This window comes from Aegilops tauschii, chromosome 5 (assembly GCF_002575655.3).
Source record: "Aegilops tauschii subsp. strangulata cultivar AL8/78 chromosome 5, Aet v6.0, whole genome shotgun sequence".
NCBI lineage: Eukaryota > Viridiplantae > Streptophyta > Magnoliopsida > Poales > Poaceae > Aegilops > Aegilops tauschii.
Genome location: NC_053039.3, coordinates 184051022 through 184071372, shown reverse-complemented (window position 1 = coordinate 184071372; position 20351 = coordinate 184051022).

Genomic DNA, 20351 nt, shown 5'->3' with positions numbered 1-20351 from the left:
AACTCGGTAGGACAGAATCATGAAACTCGGTCACACCGATTTAGTTCAAAATGTGAACGTTAGGCTTTTCGGTGGGACCGACATGTCAACTTGGTGGGACCGATTTCATTAGGGTTAGGGCATAACGTCATCTCGGTGAGACCGATCACATAAACTCGGTGAGACCGATTTCTGTAATAGGCAAATAGAGAGTTGGTCAGGCAAACTCGGTGGCACCGAATCGCTCATTTCGGTGAGACCGAAACGTTACGAAAGGGAAACAGAGAGTTTGCATTGCGAACTCGGTGGGACCGATCGCTCATCTCGATTTGACCTAAATGTTACGGAGGGAAACAGAGAGTTTGGAATCCCATCTCGGTGAGACCGAGATTCCTATCGGTGAGACCGAACTGATTAGGGTTTCTGGCTATGGCTATGCCAAATGAACTCGGTGGCGCCGGATAGATCAAATCGGTGGGGCTGAGTTTGACTTTTGGTTTGGGATATATGTGGATATGAGAAAGTGGTTGAGGGCTTTTGGAGCATATCACTAAGCATTTTGAGCAAGCAAGCCATTGAGCAACACCTCATCCCCTTTTAATAGTATTGGCTTTTCCTATGGACTCAATGTGATCTTGGATCACTAAAATGAAAATGTAGAGTCTTAAGATTGAGCCAATATGTGTCCTTAGCATTTTGAGGGGTCCACATTCCTAGTCCATGCCATGCCAATCATTGAACTTTCTGAAATGATCATCTTGAAATAGCATTGGTTCAATGAGCTATATGTTGTTAGGAATTACCAAAACCGCCCAGGGATAGTTCCACTTTCATATGGAAATAGCACAATTGGTACCAGATCTTGTCAATTCTCAAACCTACACAAGTAAAGCTTGTCATGGAGCTTAGTGAGGATAGTGGCACAAAATTAATGCAATTGTTAGCAAGAGTCAATAATGTTGATAGAGATTCACAAATTCTCAATTGAAACAAGTAGACCAATATCAATGAGTGGCACATGGGAACACACACATGGATAGATAAATGTGGAATCCACGGACAACTCCCTTGTTGCACAATGCTAGAGAGCGCTAGCATGCTTGCTCAATGGGCAGATAGGACAACTTGTGCACAACCTATCAGAGATAAAATGTATCGACTTTTTACCCCAAGTATGCTATGTATGTATGGTGCCTCGTGTTTCACACATGATGGTCCAAGATGATGAATGATGTCATATGATATACAATGTGGCGTGTTGCTATGGCCATTGCTTACAAGCTCTTTGTTTTTCTCTTTGTTTAAAAGGTTTTTTTTTGTTATGGCCACTTATGCGAAATGCTCAACCCAAGATAGCAATTATGAATATGCGGGAACAATTGATACACAAGAGATGATACGATGATATATGCATGCAATGATAGCTATGCGGAACGTGTATCACTAAAGTGCACAAGAGCGTTGCCCGACAATACTCAATGGCTAGTCTCGATAGGAAAGTGATGCAAAATTGGCTCGAGGGTTAATAATGCAATGGCAAGGGAGATGTACAAGTGACATTGTCGAGGTTACCGTCCTTAATTACGGTGCTGTTGTCAAAATGATGAAGTGGTCGTCGATGTCGAGTCCATGGCGATGATGAGTGGCGATGTTCTTGATGTTAACCGTTCCTAATTATCTGAAACACCTTAGGAAACAAATAAACCGCAAACTTAAAATCTCAAATGGCAAATGTCAAATGGTGGTAGCGGAATGCGGTGGTGGTCACGGAATTGGCAATGCGGAGGTGGATGTGGTGGATTATGTGAAGTCGGAGTTGAATTCACCATCCCTAAGTAGCTGAAACACCTTCGGAGACACAAACCACAACTCAAAGAACCTGAAATGCAATGGGGATCAAATTGGGTTACGTTGCGGAAGGCTATGGTGGTATAGCGGATGATATCGTGGAGGGCCTAGGCAAATATGCCTAAGTTCCAAAATTTTGATGGAGTCAAAAGGTGGTGAAACCAATATGAGGACCTTGGGCACGTTGATAGCTTCAAAACGAGTCAAAGAACACTCAAATCCGAGTTTGGAGAGAAAAGTTTTGGTCAAAACGGTGAAGGAGGGCAGTGCTGAAATTCTGTGTAAAGTTTCTGGTTAGGCTGGAAATTCCGGGGTGAGGGCCAAAATTTCCGGGCTCCGGGGGTCGCGTGACAAGTTAGGGGGGAATTGGGGGAAATTTGGGGATTTTGGGGTAAACTTTCTGTTTAGCCCGAAAGTTCCGGGGGATTCCGGAAGTTCCGAGGGTCGTGGAATTTCTTCTGGGATGAACCCTAAATTCCAGATCAAAGAAAGGGGTAGAAAATCTCGATTTCCAGGGCACAATTGATGAGGGAAAAGAGAAATTTGGCGGATTAGGATGGTGAGTAAGCTAGATCTACATGTAACACTGCAAATCCATGGATCAAAACCAACAAAACATCATCAAACCAACAAATCACAAAAAATTGGGATGGCTATTTTTGGTGGGGATTTGCGAAATTGGGCAAAAAAACACACAAAATTAGGCTAAAAAGCGGGGGGGGGGGGGGTAGGGACTCAAAATTTGTGATGAATGTGGCTCATGATACCAAGATGATGTAGGGTGGAACCCTAAAGGCCGATCTTTCACGAAATGGAGGGGATGCCACGAAGAACACGAGAGGCAAAAGACTCAATCAATAAGATCCAAATCACACATATGCTAAATCCACATACAGAAAGAGGAGATACAAGGATCCAAATCCAACATAAGAGGGTACAAAGGGTAGATAGTTCATCTCAATCCTTGAAGGAGAGAGGTCTTGAATCCTAGGAGGATCTTCCCATGAAGGGGTCTTGAATCCACTTGGAGGATCTCTCACATGGAGGCCTTGGACTCCATGGGAGTAGAGGTAAGTGGATGATCAAAGATCTTTCTCTATCTTGACCTATCACAATGCGGACCCTAGAATGGAGGAGAGGGATTAGTATATATAGTGGTAGCCACGAAGGGGTAAGTGAGGGGCAAAAGGGTACGTGGGCCTCGGCTGAGTCTGTGCGCGCAGGCAGGCCGGAAGTTCCGGGGATGGCCGGAAGGTCCGGGCGGCGGAGGTTCTGAGCGAAGGTCCTGACAGGGTCCGGGATATCCAAAGAGTTGGCACGCTCTCGGACGGCTTTGGTGCCTCAGGACCGAAAGTTCCAGGATGGCCGAAAGTTCCGCGCAGGAAGCCGAAGCTTCCGGGCTTTCTAGAAGCTTGTCCATGCTTCTTCTTCCTTCTCTTCCAAGCTTCCCTCGCGGATGGTGTAGTCGTGCTCTTGTGCTCGGACTCCTCCTCATCTTCCATGGTGCTCCGATAATACCTATGCATGCACATGGGAGAAGTGTCAAGTAGTATACCATCCTCGAAGGAGTCAAGTGAGCACTTGTCAAGGAGATGATTCACCTTTATGTATGTTAAGTAGATGTCGAATGTGTCACTTGCCAAATGGATTCTTGACATGGTGATGTCCGTAGGATGCTCTGCATCAGCGTCCCTGGCGGCGCGAGATCTAGGCCGGCCCCGGCAATGGACTTCCTCGACGATCCAGCGGCAAGGCGGCGGCCCATGGCGGCGCGGCTGCTCCCCTGTGTTGTGGCGTCGCGACCTGCTTGGTGCCGCGACTGTCGGCCGGTGCAGCGCTCCCTATCAGTGTGGCTCTGGCTCGCGATAGTGCAGCTCCTGATGTGTAGCGCCCAAGATGCGATTCTATCCCAATCACGTGATGAATTCATGATTGGGGCACAACCGCATTTCAAGCGCATAGCAAGGTGGATATCACTACAACATACCATGTACTGAATATATGAGAATACAAGATAAAGGCTTACACTCACCACAAGCTACAATACATGGATACATCAATACATAGCAATCATCATACAGAAGAGCAGGATCCGACTACGGATGAAATTGTCGGATTTAGGGCTCCGCTGACCCAAAGGAGGTTTGAACTCTGGGGCGTGTGCGAAGAACTCAACCTCTTCAGCCAACCAATTCATCATTCTCACAGCCTAACTCGATGAGCAGGAAAGGAAAAAGACACGGTAGTATACCCAGGTTCGGGCCACCTTGCGGTGTAAGACCCTAGTCCTGCTTTGGGGTGGATTAGCCTCGCGAGGGGCTGAGGATGAACTAGTACAGGGGAAGAACAACCTCAGGAGGTCTGTTCTTGTGGATGTGAGCTAGTCAGGGTTTGGGTTGGATCCCGGATCTGCTCCTATGGTGGTGGCTAACCTATATTTATAGTGGCCTTGGTCCTCTTCCTCCAAAACGAAGGCGGGAAGGGATCCCACAGTGGCCAAGTTTGAAGGGGGACAAGTAGTACATCTTATCCTGACGAAAGGTGTTCTTCTCCTACAAAGCATCTGGTCGTGACACTGTGGTGGGCTCGGTGATGACATCCGTCCTGCCGTCCTGGCGGTCTTGGTCTCATTGCACGGGAACAGAAACCTTTGGCTGATTCCTCGAGACCCCGTGCCTGCGCTTGCCTCCTTAGCAGCAAAGAGGAAACCTGCCGCTCTGCGCCCGCTGGCGCCCGCCTGGCCTTGGTCGTCATGGCTTGCGTCACGTCCACCTCATCAAGTGAGCGCCTGCATAGGAATCTCCGCTCCTCGGGAGCCACCCAGGGAGGCTGCTTCCTCCGGGGGTCTTGGTGTCGTCCGCCTCGCGAGGGTCTTTTCTTGCCGAAGCTGAAGATGGGTCATACCGGGCCGTCGATGGAGCCACGCCATGGGCCGCAGGCAGGCAGGTCTGGGTACCCTGGTTCCCAGAACGCCAACAGTAGCCCCTGGGCCCAAAGCGCGCTCGGACTTGGCTACGAGGCGTAGCCAAGAGGCAAGGGTGAAGCGCCGTGGGCCCCAATCTCCTGCGGACCGATTCGACGCGTGGCGCTTGATGGGACGTGGGCGTCTCCACTTCCCCATGCTGCCTCGGCTACTGTATGACTTGACAACTGCCTGCTGCATGCAGAAAAACCATCATTACTTGGAATTGTGGGAGGCCGGTGGTTGGCCTCCCTCCGGCTATAAATGGGAGAGGGGGAGGAGCCCCCTACTCATCTCCGTCATCTCGCTGCTTCTCCTCCTTCTTCCTCTTTGCCCCGTCGTCTTGTCAAAGCATCCATGGAGCCAGTGAGAAGGTTATCCGTTGCGGAGAAGGGAAAAACCCCTCAGGTGGAACCTGGGCTGCTCCCGCCAAAGAAGAGGCTCGATTGCTCTCATGACACCATCACGGAGCCCATGGTGACGCGGCCTTGGCATGAACGGGCTCCGCCGGGCTTCCTGGTCCCCGCGTATGCCTGTTTGCAAAGCTCCGCGCATAGGAGCGGCTGCTGACGCCCTGATGAGTAGGGCTGCGAAGGAGAATAGGTCGAGGCCGTACGGCCACCTCACTCGTGGACCCATGCCGAAGGCACGTCCCACGAGTTTGTGGTGTGGGCGGAAATGCCGCCGTGCACATGGATCCGGCTCCCGCGGTCCCTCACAAGGGAGATATTGCCGAGGGGGCCCGTCGAGTTGTGGCTGCAGCACGACGGATGCTGCGGCCAGGCTTCAGAGGCAGAAGTCGAGGTCGTAAACCCCGGCGACGTCTTCATGACTTCAGGATGGGGCGCGATCGCCCGCGCCTGCCGCCCGGAGGGAGGCCATGGCATCCATTTCGAGTACGACGGGGCGTCGACGCTCTTCTTCAAGGTCTTTGGCGAGGATGGTCGGTGCCTGGAATGCTGCCCCGGGGAGGCGGTCGGAGCGGCGAGGTCGCCGACGGCGAACTTGCCCTTGGCCTTGCTCGCGATTCTTCAACAGCAGCAACACCTCCTCAGGGCATGGCTCGAGTGACGATGAAAGCTACGAGCCACTGAGCCGCCGTGCTCGAACCGCAACAGCGGCAGCATCTCGGCATCGTCGGTGACGCCGCCAAGGTCGTGGCTCTTTTAGGGGTTTTTCCTTTTGCTTCATCTCTGCACGAAACCACGACGAGCCCCGTGGGGGTACGTAAAAACTGTGATGCTTTTGTCTAGATGATATTATTCCTGATTCAGTGTCGTGATTGCGTCTCCCGCCTTGGCATGGTTCCCCCTTTCATTCCTGGGATAGCTTAGTGCTCTGCACTGACAGCACCTAGTCCCCAGGCAGGCTTCGGCCGTCGCTGGTATGCCAGCTCACGATGTCGTGGTCAAGGCCAGGAGGTGAGCGGCCTGAGGTCTAGTAAGAGCCCCTGAGACGCGATGATCAGGAGGTCCCCTTTGGCACGCAAGCAGCTCCCAAAGGCTGAAAGGGAAACGTCCTTGCTCGAGCGAGATCGCTAGGGATAGAGTGTTGATTGTAAAGTTTTCGCATGCGCGTATGGGGTGACTTATCTTGGGGAGCCTGCGGTTATCCTCTCGCTGTGAGGGCAGCTTTTTGCGCGGCGCCAGGCTGTGTCCTGGTGGCGGTGGCACTCCCAGACAAGACTCGCGCCGACCCCTTCTTCCTCGCTCATCTGGATGCTCTATGTCCTCGGGTCCTGGCCCTTGAGCGAGGCTCAGCCGCCGCTGGTATGCCAGGTCGCGATGCCATGGTCAAAGCCAGGGGCTGAGGGCTCGAGAGCCAGTAGGAGTCCCTGAGGCGCGATGCTCAGGGCCCCCCCTTTAACGTGCAAGCGAATTGCGTGAAAAAAAGAGTGGCTGGCCTCGCGAGGGTGCCTTGGAGGGGTCGTGGCTCGTGGTGCTGGCGGGACCGCTCGTGGTCCCGATTTCGGAGGTCCCTGCGAGTTAGCCGAAGAAAGAAACATAGCACATAGTCGCGCTTGCTGTCCTGCCGGTGATCTTTCTGCAAGAAGACGAAGGCACTGAGGACCCGGTGAGGTGATGTGCGCGGGGCAGGCCGCGAGCCAGAGCTCGGTGTCTCAGGTTTATCAGCACTGCAGGGACGGACCCAAGCACAAGCGTCATGCCAGTAGCCCCCATTGCGGGATGATTAAGAGGCGGGTTAGCAACGCACGGAGGCCGCGAGGGGCGACTCCATAGATAACGAGACAACAGGGGTAATGTCAATAGCCATGATAACATAGGCAAGCATACTGGTCCGGAGTAGATGAATCAAAATGGTGCGGATGTGGGACTGGCCCTAGCAGCTTGAGGATAATGCAGCCCGAGAGGCGCCCTCAATTGAACAAACCGAAAAGTCGCCTATCACCGTCGTTGGAGAAGTGTTGGGGTGGCTGAAGATGCGCACTGCAAAAGTCGTTCCTCACGAGTTGTCTGGCTCCTGGGTCTCGTGAGGCTCCGGAGGTCCGGGAGGCTCACCAGGGGTCGACACCTTCGCCATCAAGATCGTCTGCCGCCTGGCTTCGTGATCCTCTAGGATGCCCGAATATGGCACTGGTGCGCGGCAACCGGGTTCTGCAGGCCAAAGGGAATGTGATCCTAGCTGTGAGGGCGGCCCCCACACCGGCCGACGCGGGAAGGCCAGAAGAGCTCCTGAGAAGCAGCTCTGTTGAGCCCTGGGATGTTGACGCAGACGCGTAGCTCGCCACCCATGTCAGGGGCGGCAGCTGCACCGGGTGATGCGGGGCGGCGCTCACCGCGCATGGCTCGCGCCTCCTGAAGCTCTCCGATCGCCTTGGTGATGAACTCCTGAGCGCCTGGCGCCTCGCACCCTGCGCCCTGCTCGTGGAAGCGTGCATTGAAGCACACCCCCACATGGTGCCCGAACGCCTCCCTCGTGACGCTGGCCAGGTCCGAGGCCCTCCAGAGGAGAGCCTCCGAGCCCAACCTAAGAGGGGTGTCGAGTGCGCCTTCCTATGCGAGAGGGGAAGGCGCCCCATCAGTGGGCGCAGGGCCTGAGGCACGACCATTGGACGCCCCGGCCTCCTGAGGACGTCGGAGGAGTAGCTGCTTCTTCTTCTTGGGGACGACCTCAAGAGTATGGACGGCGCCCTCGTCATCCGAGTTCTCGACCGCAGCGGGCTAGTAGGTGCACTCGAGGGAGCACACCGCATCCTTCTCATCGCAGGCGATCGTGATGATGCCGCAGCTTCCTGGCATCTTGAGGATGTTGTAGCCGGGGTGAGTCGCCGCCATGAACTTGGCGAGGGCCGGATACCTGAGAATGGCGATGTACGGGAGATCGATGCAGGCGACATCGAAGTCAATGAGCTCAGTGCGGTAGTTGTTGCGCATACCAAAGGTGATGGAGAGGCAGATCTGCCCCAGAGGACAGGTGGAGCCATCGATGACCACCGAGAAGGGCTTGGTGGGGAGGAGTCGGTCGTAAGGCACGTGAAGCAGGCCGAATGCCTCCACGGAGAGGACGTTGAGGCCTGCGCCACCGTCGATGAGGGTCCAGGTGACTACTACCTTGCAGATGGTGGGGGTCCAAAGCATAGGAAGCGCGCTGGCGCCGGCCGTGGTCTTGGGGTAGTCCCTAGAGTAGAAGATGAGGTCAGCCTTGGGCGCCGCTAAGCCCGGAGGGCCCCCCCACCGCGACTAGGTGGCCCCCACCTGGCGAAAGAACCGCTTGACGTGGCGGTCTGAGGCCTGCGCCTGTGACCCACCGAGGACGACCGTGACGGCGTGAGGCACCGGCTCCGTGAAGCGCACAATGAACAGGCCGCACAACTCTTCCTAGGAGGCCACTGAGGACTCCGGCATGTTGAGGAGCATTACCCGCAGGTGACGGGGAGCTGCGAGGGGCGCCGTCGCCCGCAGGCGCTGTCTGAGCTACACGGGCGGCGAGGGCTGCCCGGCGCTCAGCACGAACTCGACGAGTGTCAGCCATGAGAACGGCGGAATGGTGGTGAAACGACCGGCGGAAGAGAGGCTTCGACACGCCCCTACCTGGCGTGCCAAATGTCAGATTTAGGGATCCACTGACCCAAAGGAGGTTCGAACTCTGGGGCATGTGCGAAGAAGTCAACCTCTTCAGCCAACCAATTCGTCATTCTCACGGCCTAACTCGATGAGCAGGAAAGGAAAGAGACACGATAGTTTACCCAGGTTCGTGCCACCTTGCGGTGTAAGACCCTACTCCTGCTTTGGGGTGGATTAGCCTCGCGAGGGGCTCAGGATGAACTAGTACATGGGAAGAACAACCTCAGGAGGCCTGTTCTTGTGGATGTGAGCTAGTCAGGGTTTGGGTTGGATCCTGGATCCCCTCCTATGGTGGTGGCTAAGCTATATTTATAGTGGCCTCGGTCCTCTTCCTCCAAAACGAAGGCGGGAAGGGATCCCACAGTGGCAAAGTTTGAAGGGGGACAAGAAGTACATCTTATCCTGACGAAAGGTGGTCTGCGCCTGCAAACCTTCTGGTCATGACGCCGTGGTGGGCTCGGTGATGACATCCGTCCCGCCGTCCTGGCGGTCTTGGTCTCGTTGCAGGGGAAGGGAAACCTTTGGCTAATTCCTCGGGACCCCGTGCCTGCGCTTGCCTCCTCAGCACCAAAGAGGAAACCTGCTGCTCTACGCCCGTTGGCGCCCACCTGGCCTTGGTCGTCATGCCTTACGTCACCTCAACCTCATGAGGTGAGCACCTGCATAGCAATCTCCGCTCCTCGGGAGCCAAACTAGGGAGGCTGCTTCCTCCGAGGTCTTGGTGTCGTCCGCCTCGCGAGGCTTGGCCCCTCGCGAGAGTCTTGTCTTGACGAAGCTGAAGATGGGCCATACCAGGCCGTCGATGGAGCCATGCCATGGGCCGCAGGCGGGCAGGTCTGGGTACCCTAGTTCCCAAAACGCTGACAGTAGCCCCCGGGCCCAAGGCGCGCTGTGACTTGACTTCGAGGCGAAGCCAAGAGGCAAGGGTGAAGCGTCGCGGGCCCAATCGCCTGCGGACCCAATCGACGCATAGTGCTTGATGGGACGTGGGCGTCTCCACTTCCCCACGCTGCCTCGGCAACCGTCCGACTTGACAACTACCTGCTGCATGCAGAAAAACCATCATTACTTGGAATCATGGGAGGCCGGTGGTTGGCCTACCTCCAGCTGTAAATGGGAGAGGGGGCGGAGCCCCCTGCTCATCTCTGTCCTCTCGCTGCTTGCTCCTCCTTCTTCCTCTTCACCCCACCGTCTTGTCAAAGCATCCATGGCGCCAGTGAGAAGGTTTTTCGCTACGGAGAAGGGAAAAACCCCTCAGGTGGAACCTGAGCGGTCAGTAAGGCTCTGATACCAACTTGTAGCGCCCAAGATGCGATTCTATCCCAATCACGTGATGAATTCATGATTGGGGCACAACCGAATTTCGAGCGCATAGCAATGTGGATATCATTACAACATGCCATGTACTGAATAGATGAGAATACAAGATAGAGGCTTACACTCGCCACAAGCTACAACATGAATACATGGATACATCAATACATAGTAATCATTACAAAAGAGCAGGATCCGACTACGGATGAAATCCAATGAAAAGTAAGAACGACATCCACCCTGCTAATCCCAGGCTCCCGACCTGGAACCTATTGCTTGATCGAAGAAGAAGAAACAGAAGAAGAAGAACTCCTAACAAGCAACCATCGCTCTCACGTCATAATGATCGCATTACCTGTACCTGCACCTATTGTTGTAGTAATTTGTGAGCCACGAGGACTCAGCAATCCCATTACCATGGGTATCAAGACTAGCAAAGCTTAATGGGTACGGAGTGGATAAGTGGTGAGGTTGCAGCAGCACTAAGGATTGAATGGTGGTTAACTTACGAGTACAAGAATAAGACGAGATACTACGCAAACGGTCGCAAACTAGTAGTGATCAAGAAGTGATCCTGAACTACTTATGTTCAAACATAACCCCACCGCGTTCTCTTCCCGAACTTCGTCAAAAAGAGAGGATCATGGTTACACACGCGGTTGGTGTATTTTATTTCGGGTTTAGTGTCAAGTTCTCTACAACCGGATATTAAAAATTCCCGTCTGCCACATAACTGCAGGCACGCCTTCCAGAAAGATTAAACCCTGTATGGGTGTCCCTACTTAGTCCATCACCAATTCTCACAATCCGCGGAGGAAAATCCTCCATTTCAGAACAACCCGATCAAGCTCGGAGTCCCGGTTCACAAGACATTTCGACAATGGTAAAACAAAACCAGCAAGACCTCCCGACGTGCCGACACCCTGATAGTAGCCGCGCGTATCTCGTCTCAGGCCACGATCGGATGAACACTGCATACGGCAATCGAAAACCCTAGTTGACGGGGTGACACCGCAAGTGGCTCTGTTTTGGACCAACACTCAAGAGGAGCACTGGCCCGGGTTGTTCATTAATTTCCTCGGGTACCGGTAAGTCCCTATGCAAGTTTTAGTTGTTATTAGGCAAATGGTAAAACCAATGTTGGGCCTTGCTGGAAGAGTTTTATTCAAAGCGAATTGTCAAGGGGGGCCCATAAACCCCGACCGTGTTAGGAACACAACATCAAGGAACATAACACTCGTATGACAGAAACTAGGGCAGCAAGAGTGGAACAAAACACCAGGCAAAAGGCCGAGCCTTCCACCCTTTACCAAGTATATAGATGCATTAATTAAATAAGAGATATTGTGATATCCCATGATATCCATGTGCCAACATGGAACAACCTGCACTACACCTGCAACTAGCAACGCTATAAGAGAGGCTGGGCAAAGCGGTAACATAGCCCAACAATGGTTTTCCAGGATGGTGGAAAAGGTTAGAGGCTATCATGGCAATTTGGGAGGCTTGATAAACAAGCGGTAGGTAGCGCGACATAGCGATACACCGAGACAACTAGCAAGCAAAGATAGTAGTGGTATCCAAGGTAATGATCATCTTGCCTGAAATCCCGCTAGGAAGAAGACCAAATCCATGAAGAAGACGAACGAGCATAGTCGAACGGATCTTCACAGTCGCTACTAAATGAAACTATCGACAAGAAGAAGCGCAACCGGAAAGAAGCAAACAACATGGTAAACACACAAGCATGACCAAGGCATTATGCGCAACCAAGTATGATGCATGTCCGGTTTAATGAATCATGACATGGCAAAGTGCAACATACAATACTACAAATTAAGTTGCGCTCAATATGCAAAGAGTTGCATATTGACGAAACACCACATTAAATTATTTAGTTCTCTCCCGTTTATGTACCCAACAATATTAAATATTGTTAAATATGGCAAGAGGTGAAACATAATAAAACTACATATCTAGGCAAGTTTAAATGAGGCCGGAACAACAAACAACAATTCCGGAAAATCCCCATATGCATATTTCGAATTTGGTATTGTTCTGCCCTATACATAACTTTAATATTTTAAAACATGCAAATTAAGTGCACCATGTTAACCTATGCATTTTTCTACCCCGTTTACATATAAAGTTTATTTAATTCGGAGCTACGGTTATTTAGTTATGAAATAAACCATTTTAACAAGTTATTTATGCAAATTAATGCAAACAGTAATATAAACATTTTTATCATGCATGAAAGTTGTATATTGCGAAACTAGAAGAAATTCTAAGCATTTTGCATATGTGACATGTCTCAATTGGATGCATGGTTTGTGAGTTATAATATGCATGAACTACAGGGGGTTTTCTGTAAAACTATAAATCCTGGATAACTAGCAAGATGCCCGTGCGTTGCATGGAACATCAAGATGCATTTGCACGAGTAGTTTATCTTGTGAGAGAAAATGATGAACCAGGGAAGGCCTTATTTCCAAATGTGGAGAGGCATGTGGGTATCTTTTTGCAAAATTGCCATAGTTTCCTTCAAATCCGTCAGATATAAATCGGACGGCCTATATTGCAGGATGGCAAGCACACCATCATCACCAACTCTATTTTTTTTATAAGAGTAGAGATGCTAAATTCGCAGAACAGGGAAAAAATACATGTAGGCCGAATCTGAAACTGCTCACATTGGGCCAACAGGTCGAAAGGCTGAGGATCTGGGCGTTGTCACAGACGGAGCCGGGCTAGGGCACGCGAGGCAAGCCCGGGAGCGTGAAGCAGAGGGTGGCTCGGTGCGGGCGATGCAGAGGCTCAGCCGCAACGCGAGGAGGAGGGTCTCACCAGGTTCGAGCGGGAGGACTGCAGGAGGCACACGAGGTGGGGAGGTCCAGCCGGTGGAGGAGCTCGAGGGAGCAGCTACATCGGGAGGCGGCAACGAGCTCCTGACAGCGATGGGAGGGAGCTCTTGCATATCATCCATGGTGGGTGAGGGATAGGAGAGAGAGAGAGAAAAAGGAGCACGGGAAGGTGAAGTAGAAGGGGGCGTGGTCGCTCATCTGGTTGGTTGCTGGTTGGCCGGTCAGTGGCGACGAGGGCGGGGTCCGGCAATGTCACGACCGGATTTTCGGGATATTAATTTCCCAGAAAATGGCCTTTGTGCTCACCAGCCCCAGGATTACTGTTAGCTGATGAGGCACCAACTTGATACAAGAATTCCAAGCAAGGTACGAAATATGTAGTACAAGACCATTGTGCTAGGAGTACAACACTTGGTTTCCAGTGGTTGATGGCGGAAGCGGTTTGTGGTACATCTGCGTCTATGGGACTCCATTTCCCACAAGAACAGCTGACCAGGAAAACTCCTATCTTCGCGAGGCTGCTATCACCTTTACATGGGTTCCGGGGCTGTCGTCGTAACGCTATCTCCATGCGCGAAATCTGGCCAAGACAATAGCCAGGGACAAGCCAATGAGTACGTTTGAATGTACTCGCAAACATTAAGAACACGGGTATAATATAACAAGACATAATCATGCTCCAAAATATTCATGATCATAACTTTTGTCACGAATAAACGAAATCCGTGATGCACGCATGCAGGTAAAATATGAACATGCAATGCGGGAGAAAGAAAATAGAATGCACTGACCGAGTGTCTGAAATGAATCCTCAAAAGGTTGCCAATAAATTAACAAATGCCTCAGTCGGGCGTCTGAGCGACACCACATAAAGGGCTTATAAAGAATAATTAAATAACATGCATGCCACAGTCGGGCGTCTGAGCGACGCCACATAAAGGGCTTATAAATAATAAAGAAATGACAAACATGCCGCAGTCGGGCGTCTGAGCGACACCACATAAAGGGCTTATAAAGAATAATTAAATAACATGCATGCCACAGTCGGGTGTCTGAGCGACACCACAGAGAGGGCTTATATAAGAATAACCACAGTGAATATCCAGGAGGTAGAACCGTCCCAGGGATACTCAATAATTCAAATAAAGCACTGGTTAGTCCACAATAATAATAATCATAATCCTCATACGTCACAGGTCATAAACTAAGTTCTAGTCTAGCCGTTTCTCCATCCGAAGACCGTCACTAGACCCATCTCAGACTGCAGTCCTTACCCAAAAACATGGCTATCCAAATAGATATGACCTCTGCAGAGGGTGTACTCTTTACCCACGAGTAACGGATTTATTTAGTCCATCGGGACTAATCCCGTCTACGGCCTTTTAATTGAAAACTCGCCTGACCTGCACACACCAGCTTAACTTACCGGTGTCTGGAATCACCCACGACACCTGCCAAGCAAAACTCTAAGTGGGGAGGCTACAACCTCGACGTAGCATGGGATCAAATTTATATCGCGCGCTCTAAGGGGTGCCCCCCTCTCGGTCCCACCCGGAAACACCCATGCCCCCGGACCAGGTGGCCTGCCTATCGGATGCATCCGGTATCTTCCACCATGGCCTCTCTGTACGGTGTGTGCCTTGGTAAGGGGTTGACAACTTACTGAACCGTACCCTACCTGCGGCAGGGACAAGTGGTAGTACAAAACAAGTAGGGAAAGTTACTGAACAAGACTCGACCTACGGCCGACTCAGGAGGTCCAAGTATTCTCCGATGGCTTAGCATGACAAAATTATTTCCATTAACAGACAGAATCACCGCTCATCAAACCTCATCATGCCATACCGGTCATACTCGTCTCGACGAGGAACTAGGGACAAGCTCGTGTCTACCCAAGATCATGACTCTCCCGGCTTCCTGCCGGTATGCATGAAAAACTCGCGAGGATGATCACTATCACCAGCATATCCATTTCTAACAGTAAAGCATCTCCAATATGCACTCATGCACGTGACTGTATCGATACATAGGAATAATGCATGCTCCAAGTCAAGGTGGTGTTGTAACCGTATCAAAACACCTCACGAAAACATTATGCCAGAGTTCAGAATACTTGCCTTCAAGAGTATGCAAGGGGGTGCACTTTTTGAAAGTTTTCTTCTCTCTCCATTTCCTATTTTGAAATATATTCAAACAACAAATATTTCAAATAAACAGTAAAAAAGTTGTCTTAAATATTTTTGAAATAAATCTTAAAATAAACTAGATGAAATTTGAGAGAGATAGGAAAAAGAATCAACTCATTTGTAGTTTTATTTTAAAAGATATAGCCAGTCAAAGTTTGGTCAAAGATCTGTTTTAAATAAAACCAGAAAAAGGAAAACGTTTCGATACAGAATATGCTTTCGAAGCGGAGGAAACGTACTCAGGCGTTTACGTGACCACTTAAGCCAGCGTGGGTGGCGCGGGGGTCACTGACAGTGGGTCCAGAGGGCCCACTGGTCAGGTTTGACTATTCCCCCCTCTCCCTCCTCTTCCTCTGCCCGAATGGGGTGGGACTCCGGCGATCGCCGTCGACGAACGGCGGCTCCTCGAGGGCACCTGAGGGCAGGGATGGACCCGCCAGACCGGGGCGGTTCTCCCGGTGGTCGTTGGGCCGACGTGGTGGGAGGAGTCGCCGGCGGCGAGCTCCGCGGCGGAGGGGGCTACGGGAGTGAAGTGGGTTTTGGGCTCCGGTGGTTTCCGATCGAGGCTGAGGTGCTGGGCAGCTCCGCAAGAACAAGGGGAAGCGAGTGGTGGCGCTGGATGGGCGGGGGAGTGCCTGGTTGCGACGAACGGCACCGGAAGGCAGCGGCGGCCGAACCGGCCGGAGGTGGGGGAGGTGGCCTCTTCCGGTCAATCCACTGCTTGGGGAGCTCTAGGGGAAGGCTTGAGGTCGCCTGAGCGCTCGGAGGGGCTCGGGGTCTCCTTTTATAGGCATTCGAGGCTGATCCCGCGGCGGTCGTGGATAAGAACGCCGGCGACCGTCGCGCTTTAGTCGCAGGGCGACGAGCGCGTGCCGACGGGCTCCAGGATAAGCTCGAGCTATTCACAGGGGCAGCTGGCGCGCGCGGGTGGCTTGGGCGGCGCCGACCATGGCAGGAGCTCACTGCCGACGCCAGCGTGCCGCCAAAGGCTTCTGACGGCGGCACTGTAGGGTGCCAGGGCGACTTGGAGGGTACTGGCGAGTGGGCGAGGGTAGTGCGCGTCTCTGCAGGCGAGCAAGGGCCAGGGGCGGGACGCGGCGAGGGCGGCAGTGCGACGCGGCGACTCGGTGCGCGCGCGTGCAAAACATGCGCTCTGGGCGCGCCCAGAGCACGCACGGGACATGCTCGACGAAATGTCAGGGCAGCCTTGAGTGCGAGAGGGAAGCTGGCAATTAACAGGACTAGGTTAGGAGTAGCTAGGATCTTAGTGGACACGGTTGCTGGGTCAGTGGATCAAATCCATAATGCAAACTAGAAAACATGCCCGAACTGTCCATGAACACAAGGTGTTTGACAGAATGCCAAGTGCATTTAGGCAACTCTTGGAGTGGCCAAAATCTCCAGATCAGGGTCTCCCTGGAAGTAGGTGATGATGGTAAGATCATTTGGGCAAAACCAGAAACTTGCTAGTGCAAGTTTTGCAAAACTACAGTTTTGTATAGAAAGAAAAAGGTCTCATTGCATGCACTTAAAAATCCTCCAATGAGTCCATTCTCCTGGACTTAAGGGTTTTGTAGGGAGGGCTACAAGCAGGAAAAAGCTCAGGGGCACTAGAGCAAAATAAACTAGGGTTGCAGTACAAAACACCAAACTGGACCAGAATGAAAAAGAGGTTGATTCACTCAAATTTTTCAAAGAACAACACTGGGTTTTTGCATGAAGTTGAATTGTAAGCATCTACTAACATCTCCAAACACTTGGAAGAGTTTTCAAGGAAATATTTAAATAGGTTGCAGTGCAAAAATGCCTACTGGACCAGATTTGAAAAGTTGGTGTAGAGCTCAAAATCTCCAATGATCAAAAGATATTTTTGCATAAAAGTGATGTGGAAACATCACATGACATCCCCAAATTTTGGTGGAAATTTTAAATGCATTTGCCAAATGGTTGCAGTGCAACAGAGACTCCAATTTCATGAAAAATCATTTTAGAAGAATAAAGCTCAGGGAAAGGCAAATCTTGCAATTAAATCCACTGAATAAGAATTGTTTCTTAGAGAGAGTATATAAGTCCAATAATACCTTTGGAAAGTTTTCACTTGAGGTAAAAACCCATAATATCAAAAGGGAAAAATCTAGACAAATGGAAAAGTTTTATTTCCTCGCAAAATTTTAATTAATAAAACAAGGTCAAAATTTTGAGGTGTCACAACACTACCCCCCTTAAGAAAAATCTCGTCCTCGAGATTTGTTAAAAGCCTTTTTGAACAACCATTGCTTTTATCAAAAGAAAACATTCTACTGTGCAATAAAAGTGGCTACAGTGAGAGGGCAATAAGTGGTGTAAAACCACAGTGTGTTATACTGGCGTTGCGCGGAAAATCCATGGTCGGGGAAAACGAGATATTTCTACGTTGGATACAGTAATTTAGAATAAATTCTAAATTACTAAAATACGCTGGTCGCACCCGAGGGCACAGTGCTCTCTCTGGCTGACAGGTGGACCCAGGGCCCACTGTCGGCCTCTTCTTCTACCTCTGGCTCTCTCTTCTCTCTCGCGTGCTCTCCCGCGCTTCCTCCACCGGCGACGCCTAGCGCGTAGGGCATCTAGGCCGTACTGCGGTAGTGCGCGGCGTGCTAGCTGCCGGTGCAGCGTGCACTCACCTCGCGGGCCAGTGCACTGTCGGCACTGCTCGCGGACTCGTCTCCGAACACCGGCGATCGAGCGACGAGTGGCGCTGGTGGACCTCGCCCACAGTACACCGATCTCGAGCTATAAAACGATCGCGGTGCTCCGCTCTTCTTCCTCACACCTGGCCTCGCTTCTACTTCTCTTTCCTCCTCCTCCATTGCTGTTAGTAGGAGCTCGAGACGAGGCTCTAATGGCGGAGGCGATGCCGGAATGGTACGTGGTCCTGGTGTGTGGAGGTTTGGCAACGTTGCTGGGGCTCTCCGCGCTCTTGTGCGCGATGATCCTGGATGATCGTCGTGATCCTGCCGCTCGAGTGTTAGCTCTTCGCGGTGGCGGCGATCACGAGGATTAGGTGCGGCATCGAGTGCTAACTGCTGCCGGTGTGCTGGGGCAACTTGCGCCCGAATGATTACTCGCAATTCTCTCTTACTGAGACTGTGGTGTCCTCGAGTGTGATCAGTTAGGCGTAAAAATGTGTACGAGGATTTGTAATTGGCGCACGAGGTCGAGTGGTTGTGGTTGTGAGTCTGCTGTTACGGTGCTGCTCGAATAAAAATCTATGTCGTGGAGATATATACGCTGCAGCAACTCGGGGAAAGAAATCTCATTACAAAAATTTATCGCGAGTGAAAAATTAGTTAAACAAAATTAACAGCAGTAAAACTGCTCACATAATTGAAAACAAATATCTGATCCGTCGCACAATTTTTTTTTTGGATACCGCTCACAAGTTACGACACATAAATAAATACTGGGATAATAAACACAGCGGTGACGTTTACAAAGAGAACGGCAAAAGGACAGGGTCCTGAGAAAACGTCTCTAGTACTGGGGCACACTCTTCTTCTATCAGGGGAAGCGGGTTGACCAGTCGATGAATGCGCCTCTCCTGGTCAGGGCTCAGTGGTCTGCCAATAGCGATCCGAGGATTTAAATCAGCGAGGCTCTGGAGATAACCCATTACTCGCTGAGTCAAACGCTCCTGAGCGATAACGTACTGGGCAAGGTTGGCCAGTACTGGATCTCTCTCAATTCGTCCACCGGGAAAAGATACAACTTCTCCGGGTGCTGCACGACTCGGAAAATAATAATATCCTCGTTCGCTGGCATAGGGTACCGCGAATCGAAGACGAGCGAGTGCTTCGTACGCAGCAGCTTCTATGGCCATATGCGGAGTCGGCATGGATTTCCCCACGAAGGAAACTTCCATTGGGTCTTGGTTTGGGTCTGAGGGAGGGATGTGCACCACTGCCCAATATTTTGAGGTGGATGGGGTGATCCTCGATTTGAGCAACTCGTACTGGGGTGGATGGATGGCACTCATGGTACTGCAGGTAAAGTCCCACAATAATTTAACAAAACTACCCGGGGTTGCGTCTGGGGTTCTCAGATAAATACTGGGGGTCGGCATGGCAAAGAAAATGGCTGTGAGTGTTGCGCACAAGGTGAGGGGTACTTGGCAAGGTCACGAGGTGGCCTTTATATAGCATTGGGACTGGGTTATCTACCGAGCTGAAGGGTAACTGGTTGTCGATCCTATTCTTGGGTCAAAGCCACAGATATACATATCTCATAAATGTGACGCATTACTGTGGGTGCCGTCGGGGTTTGTCTTGGTAGCTGTGCCCGATATTCAAAAACGCAACTGTACGCCAACGTACATATGCATAGCTACTACTCCAAAAACAGGGGCGCTCAAGCAGATAGCATTTAATAAAAGCGATACAAGATCACACCATTACAAAGCGTAGGAAAACTAGGGCTCGATATAACTCGAGCGTCTTAGTCTACTTCGTTAATGTCTAAGTGGGCTGGCCTGGTGGACGCCGGGGTTTCTCCACGGGTTTCACCGTCGGGATTTGCTGGTTGAGGTTGAGGGGCTGCAGGGTCGGGGTAGTGGTGATGACCATCGCGGGGGTTGCTGGCCACAATCTCGTTGGAACGGGTTCCCAAAAGGCGACGAAGTGCTTCTGGGGACACCAAAGCACTCTGGTTGATGGCTGGGGCAGACCTCAAGGGATCGATCGGGTGTCCGAACAGCACGACTGGGTTGTCGGCGTCGGGCTCCATTTCTCCTCTCGCCGGGGCTCGGCGAACCAGTTCTCCACGAGCTGCGATCAGATCGAGGGTGATTTGATCGAACAGTTGCTCTAGTGCACTTACATAGCGCACCAGATGCAACAGTGCAGGATCTGTCTCGTGATCTTCGTTGGCAACCTGAGGCGGCCTCCCATACCCGTCACGTTTGGGGTAGTAGTAGAACGAGCGACAGTTAACTCTGGGCGACGAGTGCCGGAGTTGAACTATAGCTTCTCGAGCTGCTAGCTGGATAGCTTGTGGCTCAAAGGAAGTTGTCCTTCCAGTGAACCTGTAGGGGCGTTTTGGTGACAGACCCCTACCATAGATGTGCACAGTGGCCCAG